Below are 21871 nucleotides of genomic sequence, written 5' to 3' on the forward strand. Positions count from 1 at the left end.
TTATGGTTCCACTGTGGTGGAATTTTTTTTCCCAAAGAATTGTTTTGTTTAAAGAGGCTTCCATTTTATACATTTTCATCCTTCAAAGCCCACACAACATCCCCCCCCCAAAAAAAGGCACAAGGGAACCCATATGTACATATCTCATAACACATAGCGAGAATCATTAACAATGAAAGTTAAAGGGTGCTGGAGACGTGATCTGCAGTGTAGAGATGCTGGAACTTTGTAACAGTGTTTGCCATGCAGGCCACACCACTGATGGGAACACAAGATGGTGAAGTCAATTATGTTCATAACTAAACATCAGTTACATTAAAACAGCAGTTGCACCTGAGAATTTATTCTCGAGAAACTAAAACTCACTTTGGGTCTGTGGTGGTAATATTAATCCCATTGATTGAAAATAAGACTACCATGAGCTGAAGCTACAATTGAAGCAAGCTTTAATTAAATACTGGCCAGGTGGATGGGAACTGACCACACCCAGCTTCCTGGGAAATGGCCCAGAATCACATATGGGAAGGGTTTAAGAAGGAAAATGCGGTGGGATAATCCTTCTGTACCTGTAAATATGTATTATTCTTATTGTTTAATAAAGAACTGACTGGCTACAGCTCGTCCAGAGAAGGTTGGACAGGAGAGCCACACTAGGAGGATCCTGGGAAGAAGGAGGGCAGAGTCTGGAGTTGCCAATCACATGCAGAGAGAAGCAAGATGGGCATGCTATACTGAGAAAAAGGAGCCAAGCCATATGTCAAAGTGTAGATAAGTATGGGTTAATTTAAAATGTAAGAGTTAGTAACAAGTCTGAGCTATTGACTGAGCATTTGTAATAAAAAGAAGCCTCTGAGCAGTTATTCATTAGCACTGCTGGGACAGGAAAACAACCCAAATTCATTTCATTTCCCATCAGGTCCAGTCAGGGTGAGCATACGTATCCTGACATGCCTCCAGGCTACATGCCTGCTACCATCGGGTGAAGCAGATTTCAAAGGAAAATTATTACCACTGGGAATGAAGACTTTCTCTCAGGGAAAGATGTGCAGTCAAAAGGCTGTTCCAGGGCTTAATGTTGGTGTCTCTAATACTAGAATTGCAGGATATGCAAAACCAAAGTACTGGTAACATATCATGGGAAACAAGGAGCAATGATTGCCCTATCAATATTTGATAGAACAAAGAGATTAAGCATATTAAACAGAAGATGCACTGTCCAATCAAACAATTTGATCTGGGGACATCTATAGAACATTCGAGCCAACAACAGCTTTTAAAAAAGTATGTTTTTTAGTAAACCGGGAACATTCATCAAGACTGATTGTATGTTGGGCCATGCATGATACACGTATCAGTAAATTTAAAACTATTCAAGTCTTATAATCACAGCTGAACTAAGTGACAAATCACAGAACTCTGGGGAATCCCCCAACATTTGAAGACTAAGGTGCTATAATAAGAAGAGGACAGGATAAAAAACTGTGGAGCATCTAAGTCAGTGCTGTGTGTGTGTGTGTGTGTGTGTGTGTGTGTGTGTGTGTGTGCATGTGTGCAGACCCATCACAGGAAAGGGCTTCAGAGCAAGTCTCCTCTCACCCACGTCAGCAGTTGTGCAGAATGCTACAATCCAAGGCAGCGTGGGGAACAAGGAAGACCAGGACAGTGACCAGTGAAGCGCTGTCGGAGAGTCAGGACAGCGTCGCTGGGATGCTCCTGAGACAAGCTCCTCTTCTGCTAGTCTGGTGGTGAGCGTGACAACTTTACACATATAATATCTAAAACGGACTGATTTGTAAACACCATGCAGCTAATGACACATCAGTTTGGCCCCAGTAAAGTTCTTGTCCTACTGGGTGGTACTGCGTTTGTGGATGCTCTGGGGACCCGGAAGGCCCCAGCTGCTGATGGCGGCATTCTGTTGACAGTCTCTTTCCCTTGTTCCTATTTCAGATGTAGAACTTTGCTAAACTCTCTCAGAGGACGGCATATATTCTAAGGATATTCCACTTGACTGCATACCCAGAATGTTTCTCTTTGTATTTCTTTTTCATGTTAGAGTTAATGGGTAATGTGTGGCAGGGAATATGAGCTACAAATGGCCAATGCCATTTTAACACACACAACTACTGAAAATGTTGGTCTAAGAATTTCTGAATCAGCTGTCTAGTAGAGAGTCAGTGAACATTGCCTCCTGCTTACATTATCTTTCATACTGTATAGCGTTTCTGTTTTCTTGGCTGCTTTGCACTATGGATTATTTTCAGTCTGGTTTATTTTTCTCAGTGCTGTGTTAGTATATTTTTTTAATCATTGTAACTTGCCTCTTGCCTTTTTTATATTGTTTTCCACTGTATGAAGCCACAAATATGCATTCTGCCACAGACAGACACTTTGTTTCCATGTTTATATCAATTTAAAATAGCACCAAGCTGGGCTTTAGCAGCTGTCCAGCTGCAAGGATGTGCTGCTTCTCAAAAGTGTGAGCTGTGATGCCCTGTGTCACAGAAACAAATGTGTGGCGCTCTGGGTTTCTGGTACCTCATGATGTCCTCATATTCCTTCTCTCCACATTTATACCCTAGGTCAAGTGTTTCCAACAGCAGCTGTGTGGGAGAGGGACAGAAGCAAGCAAACAACAGGAGGTACTTCTATTCTGTAAATTAGGAAGGGGCCAATAGCTTGTGGGACACAGATGGTGTATTGGTCAGTGTTCTCTGGAATAATAGTCTCTCTCTCTCTCTCTCTCTCTCTCTCTCTCTCTCTCTCTTACACACACACACACACAATTTATTAGTATGATTTACAGGTTCTGGTCCTTCTAATCCAACAATGGTTGCCCATGAATAGTAGGTCCAAGAGTCCAGTAGTTGCTCAGTCCACGAGGCTGGATGTCTCATGTAGTCTTTAGTATACACTAGAACTGGAAGAAGCAGGCTCTAATGCCAGTGAGGAAATGAACTTGCTAGAGAGAAGAGTGCAAGCCGGCAAAGAGCAAAGGCTTCCGTCTTTCATGCCCTTATATGGGCTTCCAGCAGAAAGCATGGCCCAGATTTAAAGATCTGGATTAAAGTTATTTCTTCCCAGCTTGAAGATCTGGATCAGAAGTGGATCTTCCTAAAGCAAAAACACCTCAAAGGTGTGTGTGTCCCTCCATTTGGGGGGTTTTAGTTAATTCCAGATATAGTCAAGTTGACAATTGGTAACCATCACAGATTGATACAGTGATATTTGAGGATTTTAAATTATAATCACTCCATACCCTCTGAAATCTACCTCCACGTAGAGACCCCTGCTAGCTGCTTATGATGGCGAAACTGAAATGTTGCTGGCACAAGACTGACGCGCAATTCTGGAAATGCAGTGTATAAGGCATACATAAATTCCATTTATTTTCAGTACATTTTGTGAACATCCGAACCCTTACTAGAATTAACTTTAGGCCAATTTCTCCTTCCTACAACAATAAGAATTATTCAGAGAGAATTTAGATGGAAGATGTGTGGCTGCAGGGAAGGTCTAGGAAGGACTCTGCAGATAGCAGTAATATTGGAAGCAGAAGTTGGTTAAAGATGTGGTGGCTGAAGAGAGGTCCTGTATGTTTTGTCTTCTGGTCTGTCCTCACTCTAGCAAAGGACCCTGGCTTACAGACATAGGGAATAAATACTTTTTAGTAGAATTCAAGCCTCTGAAGTTAACTGAGAGAAGCTGACTGCCCAACACCCACATGTGGGCATAAGTGAAGGCCAAAATCCAGATAATCAGGGCCCTTAAGCAGAAAAAGGCACCATTAGTGCAGATAGCAAAACCCTCAGTAATCACTCATTATACCAATGAAATCCTAAAAACGTAAAGAAAAAAAGAAACCCTTCACAGAATCTCGTCTGGCTCACTCTGCCCACTGAGGGCGGAACTGGGTTAACAGCTGAGCCCACCTGTGTTTGACATGCTGTAGTTTTCCCGTCCACCACACAACACAATTGAATATTTTCTGATAAAGAAGACCTCAATTCAGGGAGGATTGCTCCTCTTCTGTCATTTCAGATTGTTTCAGGAATGCTGGTACATGATAGAAAGAATACAGGAGAGTTTTACAAATCAGTATGCATAACTTGGCATAACATGGAGGTGAGGGAGTGAAATAACTAAGTCGTTGACCAGTTGTACGGTGGGAAGGCTTGCTCTTGTGTCTCTGGGCAAGTGATAGAAACAGCATCCAGTGGTTGTTACGTCTGTCTTAGAGAGAGCTGGGTCATGAGGGGAGACTTTGAAGAGGCACAAAATTAAAGAAGGCAAATGAAAGTATTGTTTCTGTTTCTGTGCTTCTCCTAAGATGCTGGTCATGAATGAGGGCCCAGAAGGTGAAAATCACCCACAGCAGGGCAGTGTAACCCTCAGATCTGAATGTAAACCTGGCCTGGTTGTGTAAGGAGTGGGTGAGACCCACTTGCACACAAAACTCTTAGAGGAGGTTGAAAGGTGGTGTGTTCCTTTGAGTGAGCTATTGACTCTGTGTAAATGCTTCACAGTGTTGAGCATTGTCCTGTGATGGACAAGATACTGCTCAAGGCTACAGAAGTGATTGAAGCAGCAGTGCTCCTGTGTACCAATTTGTGTGGGTCTGTAACCTCTTTCTGTGTCCTGGGTTTCAAACCCAGAGACTTACCCATGCCCAGTAGGTACTGCATCACTGACATATCCCCAGCCCTCTAACTATTTTAGATTATGCAAGCAATTTCAGGCTTCGAATAAATATCAGTGGAAATACAAGTAGTACAGATTTTCCAGGATAAATTATTCTTGAGAAATTCTATTTAACCAAATGTTATTGAATAGAATTGTATTAATTTTGAGAATTGTTTTCTATGACTCTGAAACCTATTTTCCCTGTCTGCTGCCACAGCAGGTAGACAGTGGGCGTAAGTTAGCGAGGCTGTGATCTAGACATTTCCAGTTTAGACATCCATCTTCCAGCAGAGAACTAAGGTGTTTGTTGTTGATGTCTTGCTTTGTGTTTTTCTTCAACTCTATGATATTAAACTGGAACAAAATGGGCTTTTAAAGAATAATTTATTTTGTGCATGAAGATAGCATTCCTTGATTTCTCAAACCAATTTCAACCCCTGTTATTTATCCTTAAAAAATCACTCTTTGGCCTTTTCTCATCCCAGCTTTTATGTACTCCTGAGACAGGTCAGAGAGGTGAAAGAAGATAATATTTTTAAAAGCTATTTTATTGCTCATTCTCAGTGAATATTTAGAGATGAGATCAGAGTTATAAGATAGTCTGTTTACTACTTATATGATTTTATAAATGATTGTACACTTTGATTAGTGGTAGCCTGCCTCTGTTCTCATGATATTGTATAATAACAAGTACCCCTTCTACACAGTATCCATAAAAATCAGAGATAGGGCTAGCAAGGTGGTCAGTGGGTAAAGATGCTTGCCTCTAAGCCTGGCTACCCAAGTTCAATCCCCAGAACCCACATGTGGAAGGAGAGAATTGGCTTCCCAAAGTATCCTATGACCTTCACACGAGCGCATGCTTGAACACACACACACCCACCCCCCCACACACAAACACACTCGGGGGTGGGGAGCATTGTAAATTTAAAATAAAAATCAAGGGAAGACTCAAGCTGGATGCTATATTGGGATCTGAATTCGATAATTTATCTGAGTTCACTAAGATTATCACTGAGCAGCACATGAATTCTCTTTGTAAACTCTCATGGACTTTATTTCTAAAAACAATTTTCAGTTCCCATACACTCTCTCCTTATGTTCACATTTCCCTGCTATTAGTATTTTGCATGTGTGTAGTTCTCTTGTTACAGCTATAATAAACAAATGTGGGAGAATATTATTAGCAAGGCCAAGTGTTCATATCTGGGTCCATTCTTATGCCACAGGGGTGTGACATAATTATGCACAGGTTCATCCAGAGGAAAGCTACCTCCTAAAGATTGCCCCTGCCTCCCTCCACTCTTCTCACCTCCCCAACCTGGACAGCCACTGATCTCTTTTTGAATTTGGTTTCAGTTTTCCAGAATTTTCTATGACTGGAAACCTAAGATTAAAACAATTTTGCCTTGGCTTGTTAACATTTATCTGAGGTTCTTCTGTGTGTCTTCTGTGACTTCTTTAACTGATGAATCAATCTCACTATACAGAGATGACCACATGCATATCCACCCACCCGTTTAAGGACCTCTTCCAATTTTGGCCATTTTATTCTTTTGATTATTCTTTGATAGCATCTAGTATCTGCCTGTTATGAATGGTTCAACAATTTCTCCACAAGGATGCCTAAATACCACTTCTTGGAGACTGGGAACATTATGTGTTTATTTTTTTTTCTGACAGCAAGAAACCTTTGTAGAAGGTCCTAGACTAAGGGTATTACAATAACAGATCATTCGAAATGTAGCTAACTATATGTACTCCTATGAGAAGGAAGCAAAAAGACCATTTGATCGCAATGAGAAGTCCAGAGTGTCGTGGTCACAAGACCAGAAGAGCAGGCAGGAGGATCCTTCCTCAACGTCAGAAGCTTAGAAGCAGGGAACAGATGTCTCTGGAGCCACTAGCCATTGTGTAGCCCTCCCTGTGCCCCGATTTCATGAAACTGGTGGGGCTTCTGGCCTCGAGAGCCGTGAAAGATGTGTGTGACTTTAAGCATCTGGTTTGTGGCAGTTGGTTATCACAGCTTTTGGGGACTAAGACCCTGCCTCTGTGTGGTTGGGATCTATTTATCAAATGTTACTCAAGGTGTTCATTGGAACAGAGGCTGCTGTTTTTCATCCCAGTGTCTGAGCGTGGACCCTGGGCAGAAGGAAGCCAGTGAGAGGAGAGCTGGAGATGCAAGGTTCTCCTGGCTATGGGACTGGACTGCTAGTGCTGACCTCAGTCTTGAGGGCAGCACATCCCAAAATACTCACTGTGTTTAATCTGTTGTACACACTCAAGGAATTTTACAGCTACATAGAAATACTGTGCTGTAATTCTTGTCTGATAAATTATTTTCTAACGTTATTCTTGATTCAACTTTCAGCATTCAATCTGAGAATTGTAATGTTGCTGCTGAGGCAGGGCGGGGGAGCTCTAGGGGGATATTCTCACATTATGTGCTCCAGGCAGAGAGCCCTAAGGGGGTATCCTCAGTTGTGTGTTCCAGGCTTTTTCTTTTGGGCCACCAACCAGCTCCCAAATCATGATGTGGAGACTTCTTATTAGTCTTGAATGCTTGAACTAGCTCAGGTTCATTTCTGGCTAGTTCTTTTAACTTAAATTAACCTGTTTCTCTTTATCTACTTTTTGCCTCGGGGGTTGTTTACTTTCTTTTTGTTCTCTTACTTTCACTGCTTCTTGTGTCTGCTCCCTGGTGGCTGCCTGACTTCTTGCCTGGGGTGTGTCTCTCTCTTTCTCTTCTCTTTTCTCTCCTTTCTTCTCTCTCTAGCCTAGATTTCTTCTTCTATTTATTCTCTCTGCTCGGCATCCCCGCCTATCCTTTCTTCCTAACTATTGGCCATTCAGCTCTTTATTAGGCCAATCAGGTGCCTTAGGCAGGCAAGGTGAAACAAATGCAACGCATCTTTACATAATTAAACACACATCCTTACATCATTAAAGAAATGCAGCATAAACAAATGAAACACACCTTTATACAGCTAAAGTAATATTCCACAGCATAAACAAATGTTTATACATCTTTACCCAGTTAAAATAATATCCACAACACATATAATTATGTAAGAAATAATATTTCACCATACATATGGATATGTAAGAAATAATATTTTTACAACACCCATGAATATGTAAGAAATAATATTCCACAACACATATGAATATGTAAGAAAGAAATAATATTTCACAACACATATAAATATGTAAGGGCTTCTAGGACGAAAAATCCCAGTAAAGTGACTTTCTCTTTGCTTGTGACGAAAGAAGCATAGATAGAAAAGTGACTTAAAAGGCAATAAAGGTTTTGTTAAAATTAGACTTAGAAAGGAGGGAAAAGAAAGGCCGAACCATTTCCTGAGCATTGGAGGAGAAGCATAGACTTGGCCCTCACCTGGGGCATGTTCGTGGCTGATGGTCTGTTACATCTTCTGAATGAATTATTGGATGAACAGCCTGAGTCCAGCGAGTGGACACAGAGATGAAAGTTTGCTTTAGAGTGGAGACATCCCTGACAGCATCCTTGGTATCAATTCTTATAAGGAAACTGTCAACTTCCTTCTGTTTTATTGATTTGAAAAGTGGTAGAAAATGCCAAGGAGAGAAATTAAGTAGAACATTATTTCCAGCTTTAGCTCATAAAAGGCAAAGTGGTGAGAAGAAGCTGCTCTTTCTCGACACAACACAAAGCACTGCTGATCAGCTCATGCATTTCAAAGGTCTAAAACACCTGATTGATTTAATAAAGAGCTGAATGAATAGTGAGGCATGAGAAAGATTAGGCAGGGTTGGCAGAGAAAATTAATGGAAGGAACAAGAAAAGGAGGAGAGGAGGACTCAAGGGTCCAGCCACACAAAGGACACAGCATAAGAATGAAGGAAAAGATATAGAAAGGAAAGAAAAGAAATAGAGAAAGGTAAAAGCCCAGAGGAAAAAGGAAGACAGGATAATTTGAGTTAAGAAAAGCTGGCAAGAAACAAGTCAAGCTAAGGATGGGCATTTATAAGAAATAATAAGCCTCTGGGTATTTATTTGCCCCCAAAGGGCAAAAGAACTAACTGGTAAAATTAACCAATCACATTTTGGAGAACCTACGGTGGAACTCTTGAATTTCCATAGGGCCTGAGAAAGCTTAAAAACAAAACAAACAAAATGGATATGGCTTCTTTAAGAAAACTCTGCTATACAGAAACAGTCCTCTCACACCAAGTAAAAAGCCCATCACAGCAGAGGCAGGGGCATTTTGGAGCTCTGGGGGCTGAATGCAGTTCCTGGTCATGCTGCCCTGACCCAGCTGCAAGCTTTAGGCTTGGCTCTCATGAACTGAAAACTGAGAAGTGGGCAGAGCTAGCCAACAGTGCAGTGCAGAGAACCGAGCTGTAGCTTCGTCTCTTAAGGTTTGCGCACAAGGTTTAAAAAAAAGAAAAGAAAAAAAGACTAGAGAGTAGTCCTCTCAGTAAAAGAGGTGCAGAGGTAAAAAGCTCTAAACAGATCCCAGTGTGTTTTACAATGTGCACAGGTATAAGAAAGAAAGCATATTGGTATTGACAGTCATAGAAAGAAATAGTTTAAAAAATAATGAAGTAAAATCTTGAAAGAGAGAAGTAAAGTAATATAAAAAAGAATAAGCCACACAACAATGGAAAATACACAGAGAGCCTGGATCCTGTATGTTATTGTGTTGATTTTGAATTTTTTGATTGTTGATAAGCAAACAAATGACGGTTGCTAAGAGACATGGGATTGAAAGGACTGCTGAAACAAACCAGCCTAGATATTTTAAAAATATATTAACTTTTATATGAAAATATGCTTTAGTGAAGAGGTTTTGCTTTGGTTCTATGGGAAACAAGAGGCTGTGGATTAATTCCAGGTTAATATGGATCAGGTTTGATCAAGGGAGACCTCCTGAAACTTGACAGGTGATATCTATCAACGAAGGTTATACCTGGTCTTACCAGGACTTGACCATTGTCTCAGCTATTCTAGGGACCCCTAAAGATGTCTTTGCCCACAGACAACAGGAAGCAGTCTAGAGAAAATGACGCCTACATTCCCAAAAATATTGGTTATCTGGTGGGGTATGGACGTTTGTTATCACTTAGGGGAATATAGTATATTGATAGAAATGAAAAGCTATTTTTGTTACACTGTGTACATATTCCTACTCTTGTTTAAGACATTGTGCCTATGAAGTTCATTTAAAAATGTAAGGTAAAATTCTAGTTTTCGAAAGCTTTTATAAACTATTTAAGATAATCAAGAAACATAGGTTAGCAGTTAGTCATCTATAACAATTAGACTTGTAGATATATTTGCCATGTTTTCAAGATTAGGCAGAGATGTATTTTAGATAGATAGATGATCTTCAATATCCCTTTTTTCCCCACAAATTCACACTGTTTTAAGCACCAAAAACTTAAAGTGAGTTTTGGATATGAGAAAATAAATCCCTCCCATTTTCCATTCATATTTCTTCCTTGTAAGTGTTTTACCTAGTCCTGCTTGACATTTTGTATGTAAGCATACATTTTAAAGTAAGCTTATTTTCCATAAATAATATTTGTGTAACTTTATTAAGATTTTAATTTCTTCATCCACATGCGTAGAATTAATATTCTTGTGATGGTGTCCTACCGTTGACTGTGGGGCTACCTTGTCATCAAGCTTTCTTTAATATATTTCAATAAAGGTGTTCATTACCTATTAATGTTTTACATATAGATGAATATAGCTGGATATTCTTCCATTGTTTTTCTAAACAATAGTTATTTGTGTATCACATGGACTATATTTGTTATTGGTATAAGAAATACCAATATTTGAAATTGATCTCATTGACAAACTGTTATTTATTCAGACAATTTAAAGACCTTAGGTAACTGAGCTCATCACACTCTTCAGTACCTGACACTTCTATTTCTCACGGATGACCCTTCAGTCTCTGGGTCCTAAGACTCATCCTTCATCTCCTTCAGTTGACAGCTACTTAGTGTTCACATAATGTTTCCCGTGTAACAGCCTTGTCTTCCCCGTAATAGCCGTGTTATTGATCTGTTCAGTTCTGAAACTTTATGTGCTATATCTTGCTGGCTAGAGCCGCTATAGGAAGATGAGATGAAGGAGAGATGATGGAGTGTCCCTTAGGAATGTTTCTAAATTATAGTCAATAAACTTAATATTTTATAACCATGTTCTGGCTAGTTTTATGACAGCTCGGTACAGGCGAGAATTATCTGGAGAGAGGGAACGTCAATTGAGGAAACACCTGCATAAGATCTGGCTGTAGGGCATTTTCTTAATTAGTGACTGACATGGGAGGGCCCCGCCCATGGCAGGAGGGACCAACCCTGGGCTGTTGGTCCTGGGTTCTATAAAAAAGCAGACTGAGCAAATCATGGGAGCAAGCCAGTAAGCAGCACCCCTCCATGGCCTCTGAATTAGGTCCTGCCTCCAGGTTCCTATGCTGTGTGAGTTCCTGCTGTGACCTCCAGTGATGATGAACATTGATGTGGAAGTGTAAGACAAATAAACCCTTTCTTTCTCATGGTCATGGTGTTTCATCACAGCAATAGAAACCCTGACTAAGATAAACCATGTGTGAGATTTGGTCTAGGATTTTATGTGATAAAATTATGTTTTATTTATGTTGATGACATCGTTTTTTAGGAGCTAAAAGTTATCACGCATATAATATTGTATTACATTGAATGTTTTTTTATGTCCTCAGAAATGATTACGTAACTTGTATCTTCATTTTGTGACTGTGGTAAATGACACAGATTTTTAACTGCTAAGTTTTCACTGTATTTCCTGGCTTGAAGATAGGCTATTGATTGGATTTGTCTTCTGAGTGTCTGTTCAGTATTTTCGCACCTACGTTTGTGACTTTGATACTATTTCATTTGCTTTATTATCCCTGTTTTGGTATTGCCAGGGTGCTTCTGTATAAACTAAAAGTTCATATCAGATTAGAATTCCTGTCCCTTAGATTTCCTGCCTATGAAGTCACCTGGTCCCGTTATTTCCCTCGAGGGAACACTATCAACTCCATTGTTTAACGGCTTCATGTCTAGTCATAAGGGTTTTTTAAAAAGTAAAATTTTGTAGGTTATTTTTTTTTAGAATTCTGTTTCATCTAAGTTTTCAGATTTATTGATGACATTTCACAATTTTTTTAAAGAAGAAAACACTGAGTTGGACACATGGTGTTTATGCTAAATAGATTATAAATTTTACACAGACTATAATTGCAAGTGTGAAATCTTACTAAAGTGTAATAAATTATATATTTATATGTAAGCTATATGTAAACATATGTGTGTATATATATATATTGTGTATTTTGAGGTTTGTAAAATTATTTCTTATGAAAAGGAATATTAAGTTATTAAGAATTAATATCTTTTTCCATTTCTCTTAAACCATATGTACAGAACCTGATCAAATGATGTACTACTGAACTATACTTCCTAGCGCAGGGCAGAGACTGTGCTATGCGAAGAGACGTAGTCAGTCATGGCAATGCCTGCTATTTCCTTTCTCATGCTTTGCTTCATTTGATTCATTGGCAGTTTTATTTTATTCTTCCATTTAAAATTCACACAGATTGATTGTGATTATAAAGTCATTTTGGGGCAACAGTTTGCCGTGGACTATTTGAGTTCACCCATAGTAGAATCAGACCCTTGAGCCCTGGCCTGACTTTCCTCCTTCAGACCCTGAGGTGCCTCAGGCCACAGCCTTGCTCTGTGCTCGCACATCTCAGCAGGCCGGAGTCGTTCATCAGGGAGCAACTCAGGAACTGGGCACTCATATGCCTTGCTTACATTTTAGCCATGTGATATTGAGAGACTACCTATATTGATTTTTCATACAACAGATGGAGTTAAACAACATTATTAATTTCCAAGACTTCTTTTATGTAGTTTTATTAAAAGACTGTGGTCTGTATTCCCAGGTAGCTGTTTGGAATCTCTTTAAGGTCGGGGCACATACAAGGACATTCACGGACATTCAGCCCCACTCCACTTGCTTGTTTTTCTTCAATAGACAACGTTTTAGGTCAGTTTTAGACTTGCAGAAAACATGGTTCCCGTAGATCTTCCTTCACCTGAGTAATATCTTATTAAGATAAGATTTAATATCTTATTAATGCAGCAGTGTCTCTCCAAGCCCATAGAAACATTGAGGTTCATTCTTAGCATTCTGTGTTTTGTGGATTTTTAGGAATAGAATGGCATGTATCCAACATTATAGAGCAATACGGAAAAGCCTCATTACCCCCAAAGCTGTTTACATACCTCCTATTTTCTGCTGTCAATTAATTTATTTAAAAATATGTTATTTTCATGGTCTGACACAGAAGGCTGAAAATCAACCAGGGAAGCAATGATTCCATGAGACAAACCTATGAATCAATACGCAGAGTGTAATGGAGGTGAGGTGGATCAACTTGCAGTTGTCATAGAGACGTGGAATCTTTGGGAGGAACTGATGATCCCAAAGGTGAGTGACAAACTGTCTACCTTGTGTTAGGGAAAGGATCAGGAAAGATTTAATCTGGAGAGCACAGGGTACATACAGCTTAGGAGGCCTGAACTCACAGAACGGCCTGTGAGAAAAAAGTCTGTTAGCATTTGGTAGGGATGGACGCAAGCCCTGGTGCTGTGTAACAGTTGTCCCCCAAGACCACGGTGCCACCGCCCTTTGAATACAATTTGTCACTCAGAACACATTAGTAAGATTTGCTCAGACTAAACAATACCACTTTATCTTGAAGATTAGTGTGAACAGCGTTTAATAAGATGTGTTTTTCAGAAACCCCTTGCCACCTGAGGGTTGGATACATAGCACAGTAACAAATGATACCTATGTTGGTTTTAGGAGAAATCTTGTCAAGAAAGAACTATTATAGCAAACACACGCACTCCTGACTCCAGCTGCTCATCTGGGGCTTCTCAGAATGAATGAATGTCTGTCAGCTCTTACCTTTGGGTGAATGACTCTCCACAGCATCTGCCTCTTCTGCCAGTCTTGACTGGCTGGTGGATAAGGTGCGAGGTGACTTCCTGTACCTGGCTACCCCGGAAGCGGGACAGTTACAGCACAGGTGTGTGCACTTGTTATGCAGGCTCACAAAGCGGCAGTGGCAATGCATGTTCCAGACAGCGGAAGCAACCAGCCCCAGATAGAAAGTAGAATTCTCTCTGAGCATTTAGTCTGTTTCATCTGGTTCCTCATACCTAAATCATTGTTGAAAGTGACTCAGATAGGAGTGGCTCCTATAATAATGGTAACGACCTGTGACTGTTGTGATCTTAATTAATTTTACCTTTACAGTTATTAACTTTCACATCAGTTGAAGGTATGCCTACTTCGGGATAGATAAGATAATAGTTGACAAAAGATACAGAGTGTGAAATGGAGACGCTGTCTGGACAATGCGGGTTGGCTCTCTTTTAACTGGGCTGTGTTAAGAATGAGGGACGCCGAGGATAGCGCCAACGGCACAGACCATTGTTTGTGGTATTTATCTGTGGATGATGGAAACCAACCACCCTAGTGGAGCAGGGAGTGACGGAGCAGATTGGAACAACTGGAGGTTAACTCATGCGGTGAACAGCTTCAAAGAGAGATGAGAGTTTTCTTCAGGTTTCGTGTGGATAGAGAATGAAAATGTAATGGGCGAGGACCAGTATTCTTAGTTAAGACAACACAATTTTGATAAACTTGATGCCACCTAGGGCCTAGACTCGCTAGGTTCTTTTTCTCATGTTATTTAAAGAATTAACATGGTCCCTTTGGGCACCGTGAGCTAGCCAAGAGTGGGAAAGCTGCCAGATCAGCTCCATTTCTCTGGTCCTGCAACCGGAGTGCGTGAGAACTTCAGCAGTGGGGCCTTAGCCTGTGATTCTGGCAGGCATGATTGCAGGGACTTGCCTTGAGTATATTAACTGATATGAGAAGATCCATTCTAAGAGTAGGTGCACCATTCCATGGGGTGGGACCCTGGCTGAGCAAAAGTGGAGCAACTAAGGAGAGCACGGGCATGTATGCATTCTCTTTCCACAAGCATGCATGCATTCTCTTTCCACAAGCGTGCATGCATTCTCTTTCCAAGAACATGCACATTCTCTCTCCACAAGCATGCATGCATTCTCTCTCCACAAGTGTGCATGCATTCTCTCTCCAAGGACATGCATGCATTCTCTCTCCACAAGCATGCATGCATTCTCTCTCCACAAGCATGCATGCATTCTCTCTCCACAAGCATGCATGTGTTGTCTTTTGGGTCACGTATGTGACTGTATAGACTGGTTGCTTCCTATTTCTGCCATGACTTCTTCACTATGATGGAATACAATGTGGAATTATGAGCTAACAAGCGATTTCTCCCTCATTTGCTTTTGCCGGAGTATTTTATGACAGTGACAGAAATGACACTAAGACACATGGGTAGAGCATAAGGTAAGCGCATCAGGGCTTTGTGGCTACGAACTTCGCTTTATGGTGCCTGGTGCATTCCTGGTGCACAAATGCACCCATTCTGTCTAGCACACGCCTATGCCTGAAACTGCCACGGCACATGTTCACCTTCAGTAGGTAGTTCATCCCCAGAAGCCTCACAAACTAGCTGTGCCCTGCTGTGTTCCCATTCTAATTGCTTCATGTCTTATCCATATCCTTTGTAACTAAAACAAAAGTTGTCACCCTAGGAGGAAGTGCTATCACACTTAGTGTCCGTACATCACTCACGGAGAAAACTGTTGCGCATCTTCTCGTGTGCTCACTGACTGCTCGCGTGGCCTGTTCCCGAGAAGGGCTCTTCCAAGTCTTTTTCTCCATAAGGAAAAAGAAAAAGGCCGCTGGAGTATAACGTAGCGGCAGAGCACTTGTTCTCTGTGTGCAGCCCTGAGGTTTGAACCCAACATCTCACTTCAAGTCCCTCTCTATTGATTCTGAATGTGAGTTCTGTGACCTTGTGTTCTCCATGTGTATCTTATTAGAGCTTGCTGGGAACCTGAGATTTTATCATCCTATTTTCAATACAGGAAGTTGATCCAGTAAGTTGACTGAGACATCTAACGTGAGAAAGTGGCTTAGAACTACAAACCAGGACCATATTGCTGAGGCAGGATTAAAAGAGAAAACCAAAGCCACACGGGGGCCGGGGGCTCATGGGGGCAGAGCACTTATGGGGGTGGGGCTCTCACTCTTTTAAAGTCATTCTTCATCGAAGAGCCAGGAATTTTTGTACATCTAACAAAATTCATTTGTAAAGATCATCTATATGGAGACAATATACATATGGAGATCTTTCAAATACAAGTGTTAAAATAGGTGTGAATCATGCTTGGGGCACAAGCCTTCATGACCTTTAGGGTCAACCTACTTCCATCCGAGTAACTTAGACCTGTAGCTCTTTGAGAATCCTATAAACACAATTATGAACTTGTTATAACACAGAGGAAACCATGTGTCTTAACTTCCTGTAACCTGGTGTAATAAGCACCTCGTCTGACATGGTTCCATGGATGAACTTGACTAGGATGGTGAGAGAATGAGGAAAAGACAGACAGACAGACAGACACTCAGACAGAAGGCCTCTGGTGTGGGCTCTCGGAGGGAAGCTCAGCGTAGTTATTATTCAGAGTTTACAAAGAGGCGGGGTTATCGCGTACAGCTGGAAAAAGAGGTAGGGATGGGGTTATCCAGACAAACACGGAGGCAGCATTCATGGTATAAGGCAGGACCATGGAGGCAGGTTTGGCTGTTCCTGGTAGGAGCGGTCTCTGCAGGGGAGCAGTTTTCAGGTCACCAACATCCAGGGAGAGGAAGCCAGGGTGGACATTTCCTGTACACACTGTCTCTGTATTCGCTTTGACCAAAGGAAGGTTCTGCCATGCCTGTGAGCCTCACCTCAGGGAAGAAGGTTGTGCCATCTCTGCAGATCTGAGACTCTGTGGTCTGAGACATGGTAGGTAGGTGTCACCTAAGACACTCCCTGAGGACTGCACTCACTGAGGTTTCTCCACTTCCTACACATAAGGATTGTTTTTCACCCTTGTGGCCTTATCTCACTGACTTGGAGTCCGGTTCAGTGCACCTCAGGAACCACCCATGGTCTCCTTTATAAAATAAAAGTTCTTTAGAAACACTTTGAACAAGGTAACCTGAGAATTCACCAAAATTACATATCTGTTCACTGTTAAGAAACTTCATTGTGATTCTCTCCTGAGAAGCCTGACTCGTGTTTGGGAGTTTACTACCCTGTCTCCAAGCACTTCTCATTCCTTAAACACCTGGGTTTAAATCTACCAAAACTGTTTTATAATAAAGTCCAGCTTTGTTTCATGCTGGATTCTTTTCTGAGGTACAGTCAAGAGTCTTGGTTTCTCTGCATGGAAGTCTCTGAATGAACCCATTACGCTGCTGGGGCTTTGGCTCTGATTCCCAGCAACACTGTCCCCTGCCTCTCCCATTCTATCACGCTGCTTGTTCTGAACTATCAGAAATAAGGAATTTGTTCCACATATAGAGTCTCTACAAAATTAAATCAGCCACAAGCAAACTGATAGCTGAGTCTTTTTCTTTTTTTAACTCCTCCAGGTCTTGAGGCTTTTCTTGAACTCCAGTCTTTTTATAATGACAGAAGAGGCAGCTCGTGCTTTCTTCAAGGAAAGAAACGAAGAAAATACATGCCAAGAAATTGCTGTCAGATCTGACTTACTGAACAAGCTGTGTGAAGCAACATTTTCCTGAGGCTGGGAAATCTGCTCAGGCAGTAACTGTGTGATTTCCGATTTTCCTTATTAGTGTAAAGGACAGAAAGGGTCTGAAATTGACCTTCTAGGCACAGAACACACACATAGAGATTTGCAAGGCAATCCTTTGAGGATCCCCAACACCCTTTAAACAACTGGCTGGTATTTACCTTGTTGCTCTAAGTGGTGTCAGAGATTGCCGCACAGTTATTGGTAAGGGTCATGGGAAATGAATGTCTAAAACCTCAGAAATAATTGCTAATGAAAACGAACTCACACAGAAACAGCAGCTGGAGAGAGGGTCAAGTTTGAACTTTGGTTCATCCAGAACGTTCCTGCAGAAGGATGAAGGTTAAAACAACTCTAATGTTAGCACCCAGTCACACTGTGGTTGGATGTCATGGGTCCAGGCACCTCCATGTTTATTCTGAACACAGAGCATGGCCACAAGTTTACATGTTAAGTGCACAGGTGTAAGAGCCCATGTTGTCTTGGTAACTGTGCTTGCCGGGTGTTGTGCTTTACGGGTGTGCGTGGTTTGTTGCCTTTCATTCTGGGAGTTCATCACTTGCCTAATTAAGAGAAGGATGGTTCCCCTCACAGCAAACAGTGAGTGCTGGTCAGCCCTGAGGGTCAGCATGCTGCCTAGCCCATGTCACTGTAAGGTCACTTACAACTTGGCTTAAAAGAGGACAATGACATTCACAGGATAACAAATTGTTCCTGGGGGGACAAGTACTACAATTTGAAGCTTAGATAATTGCCTTTAGTAAACCCTTCTGAGATTACTTAAAGATATGGTAAATATGTCCTCAAAAATACTAGCTGCAGAATACATTTATAATATGTAACAAAACCAATAAACATTTAATGGAATGACTAAATCTTTTCTGCACAAAATTCCTACAGCTAGTATCCTCCAGAGAGTCAAAGAAAACATGGTGTCTGAAGTAATTTAGAAGAAAATAAAGGTAATATTCTTTAGGAACTATGTTAAGTGACTTGAGCATTACTTTAGTGATGATCGAGATAATTTAAAGGTCACACATCAAGTTTGAAAAAGCAGCTTCATGCATCCTAAGAGAAAGAAAAGAAACTCAATGTTTTGAAATTGTCTTATGTGTTTTCATATTCTCTGGCTTTTATATAACATATGATTTTTAAGTATGTATGAATCAATTGACCGAGAGAGTTAAGCATTTATTGTACCCTGAAAGATTGTTTATGAGCCAAAAGCATTTTGCTAAATGCACATCATTTACCCCGGCGCTGTCTTTCTTTTGAGTGTATTTGCTTCCTTGATCCTTTATGCATTTTTCAGACCTCAGACAGAGAAACTATTCTGTGGTGACAGAGTTGGAATTGTGACCCCACAAACAGTCAAAGAAGGAAGTGCATTAAGTTTTAATTTAAAAAATAGCCAACAAACAAAACTATGATCCAATTTTTATTATTACCTTGTGATGACAAGTTGAATTGGTTATTAGCATCAGGGCTGATCTCGTGGCTAACACTAACCACCCAAAGCTACTGGACCATTTTTAGTCTCTTAAAACAAATGAAAAACAGTGTAAGAAGTTTAAGAACACAAGAAGATGCCAATATCCATACCGTTCCAAACCAATGCCAACAATAGGTAAGAATTCAATGTCAGAAACAACAACCACAACAATTATGGGGATCAGACCTGAGAAATGTATTTCTGCCACTCATCAACGAGGAGCCTTGGGCATCTCACCTTTCTGCACCTTACAATTTTTGTTTTCTTTCTTTTGGGGGGAGGTTGATTTCTTGATATATACAGGGTTTCTCCTTGTAGCCCAGGCTGTCCTGGAGCTTGCTTTGTAGACCAAGCTTCTGCCTCTTAATTTAATCCCTGCTTCTGCTGGGATTAAAGATCTGTGCCACCACTGCCCAGTTTACGTTTTCTTAAGTGGAATAAGGAGAGTTAGATTTAATATTCCTAAACCCAACAGTCATGTTGGAGAGACTTCAATGACCACCAGTAACCTGGGGATTTACCACTTACAGGCCAACAGGTAAAGTTGGATCCTTGACTACATGATGGAAATAATCCTGGATGCTAGGGAGATGGCTCAGTCAGTAAAGCAGTTGCCTTGCAAGAATAGGGACCTGAGTCAGGTCCCCCAAGGACCCACAGAAACCTGCTGGCATGTTGACATGTGCTTGTAATGCCAGAGATAGGGTGGCAGAGACAAATGAATCTTTAGGGTTGGCTGACCCACATGGCTAGCCTATGGGGTGACTTCCAGGTCAATAACAAACACTGTCTTAAAATAAGTGGCAAGTTTCCAAGGAGCAAGATCAAAGGTTGTTCTCTGGCCTTTACATATGATCAATGCATGGAGAAACACACACACGCACACACACACACACACACACACACACACACACACGAGAGAGAGAAAGAGAGAGAGAGCGAGAGAGAGAGAGAGAGAGAGAGAGAGAGAATTTTAGATGAATCAAAGGGAACCAATATCAATGTTGGTTTGTTGAACAGAGAGCTGAGACAGTACATTCTTTTGGTTTAAGCTTGAGAGCTTAGAGCTACTTAAGAACAGAACAATAAACACCCTGAAGACATAAGTGTGGGCTTACCAAGAAGTCGTGAAACTTAGATGTTTTCACAATTGCTATATATATATAATTATATATATATAATTATAAATATATATATAATTTAGTGGTCATCTAAGCCACATTGTTTAAAAAATAAAGTTCACAACAGAATTTAAAGGCAAAATAATTTTCTTCAGTAAAAAAAAAAATCATTCTGCAGTATCATTCTGCAGTGAGCTGTCTGGGTTTAGGAGCAAGAGAGAACCACTGAGACAGTTAAACCAAAGTCACAGATGTTCTGGTCTGAAATGAGCGGCTTGCTATCTTTAATATCTTTGAGATATTTTTAATGAAGATAGCCGTTATTTACATGAGCCACACATGTCCAATCTCGGGAATCAGCAGCTACATGTAACCAAGAATGCTTATGAACGCAGCTCAATCAAAGCTGTAAACTTCCTAAAGACATTATGGTAAAGCTTCCGGCAGCTCAGTTGTGTGGTTCTCCAGGATGAACTCAGTCGATGACAGCGCCATTTAACAGTGCCAACAGCTTGGTGGCCCCAGCTGTGAGCAACTTGTATTTTATCAGCTGTATTAAAGTTACTGCCTCGTAGCCAGGTGCTGGAATGAGTAACCTTTCCCTTCCATGTTCCCTTCGTGTCCTCTATTTTTTTTTTAATCTTGCCTAAAAACATTTTCTGGTCTCCAGTGCAGAACACTAATCTATATTTGATGCTGCAGTTAATATAAGAAACCCAGGGAGGTTGTCCTCTTCTGTCCATGATGGTTATGACTGGTGGGCTAGACCTGGCCTCAGGATTGTGAGCAAGAGTCCCTGCTTCTCCACACTCCTCGGAGGGAATGCTTCCTCCCCACTCTCTCATACCTCTTGTTTGGTACCCGTGTGCCAAGCAACTCTGTCTCCTGTGACTCTATTCCTTTGAATTAGCTCTATTCCGACTCTATGCCTTTGAATTAGCTCTATTCCGTGGGTTTTTTTGTTTGTTTGTTTTGTTTTGGTATTTTGTTTGTTTGTATAAGAATGCAAAACAATTTTATTTCATATGGAGAACTGTAGGGATTTTTAATGTAAAACATTCGATAATACCATAAGGTGACCATATTTATAGGAATACTTAATAAATGTAAAAACAACACTCTCTACGTCTTATCATTCTGCGGTTCTCTCAAGTGTAGGCTCTTCCTGTCACCATAACAACACACAGTCTGTGACAACTATCAAAATACCCGAAATGGCAGAAGGAACCGATCTGCCATCTTTTCATATATTTTATATCTTCTCAGCCAAGAGTATCTTTATTGAGGTCACTCAGGATTTATTGCTTATAGAGCTTTCCCTGAGGACCCGGGTTCTTTATATCCCGCAGGAGAAGAAGGCAGGACAGGTTGTGACCGACTGAGAGAGCAAAGCGGGGAAGTAATGAAGTCAGGACACAGGAGTCTGCTGAGGGCTTCCAGGGTCTGAGAGGGATCTGAGAGGGTCTGAGTGAGATATTCAATTCTGAAAAAAGGAAAAAGCAACTAAGAGTGTTCTTGTGGATAAAAGAGCTCTCCTTACTGGAAAGTGGGGGGCAGTTGTCTGCAGATAACGACCAAAGACTTTCAGTAAGGACCTTTGACTGGGGCATGCTAGAGATGGTTGTTGTGCAGCCGCGACACAGGGGAGGCTAGATCAGAAGTGCCACAAATAGGCAAGCTAGTCACAGAAGGCATAGTGTAAAGTGTGCGTTCATAAAGACAATAGGAGACAGAGTTGATTAGAAACGTGCATGTCACAGTTACACTTGCGTTCCTACTTTGCCATTAGTGTGCT

General features: G+C 41.0%; 1 protein-coding gene across 1 annotated transcript in view; it reads left to right on the forward strand.

The window, feature by feature from the left end:
• Nucleotides 1-21194, forward strand: part of LOC148118848 (uncharacterized) — a 71469-nt gene extending 50275 nt beyond the window's left edge. Inside the window, exons 5-6 of the mRNA XM_087899411.1 lie at nt 13053-13195; nt 17300-21194. The gene's annotated coding sequence lies outside the window, so the exon portion shown is untranslated. The remainder of the gene's footprint in view (nt 1-13052; nt 13196-17299) is intronic.
• The last annotated feature ends 677 nt before the right edge of the window (nt 21195-21871 follow it).

The sequence above is a fragment of the Myodes glareolus genome, chromosome 20, assembly GCF_982192425.1.
Source record: "Myodes glareolus chromosome 20, mMyoGla1.1, whole genome shotgun sequence".
Lineage (NCBI taxonomy): Eukaryota > Metazoa > Chordata > Mammalia > Rodentia > Cricetidae > Myodes > Myodes glareolus.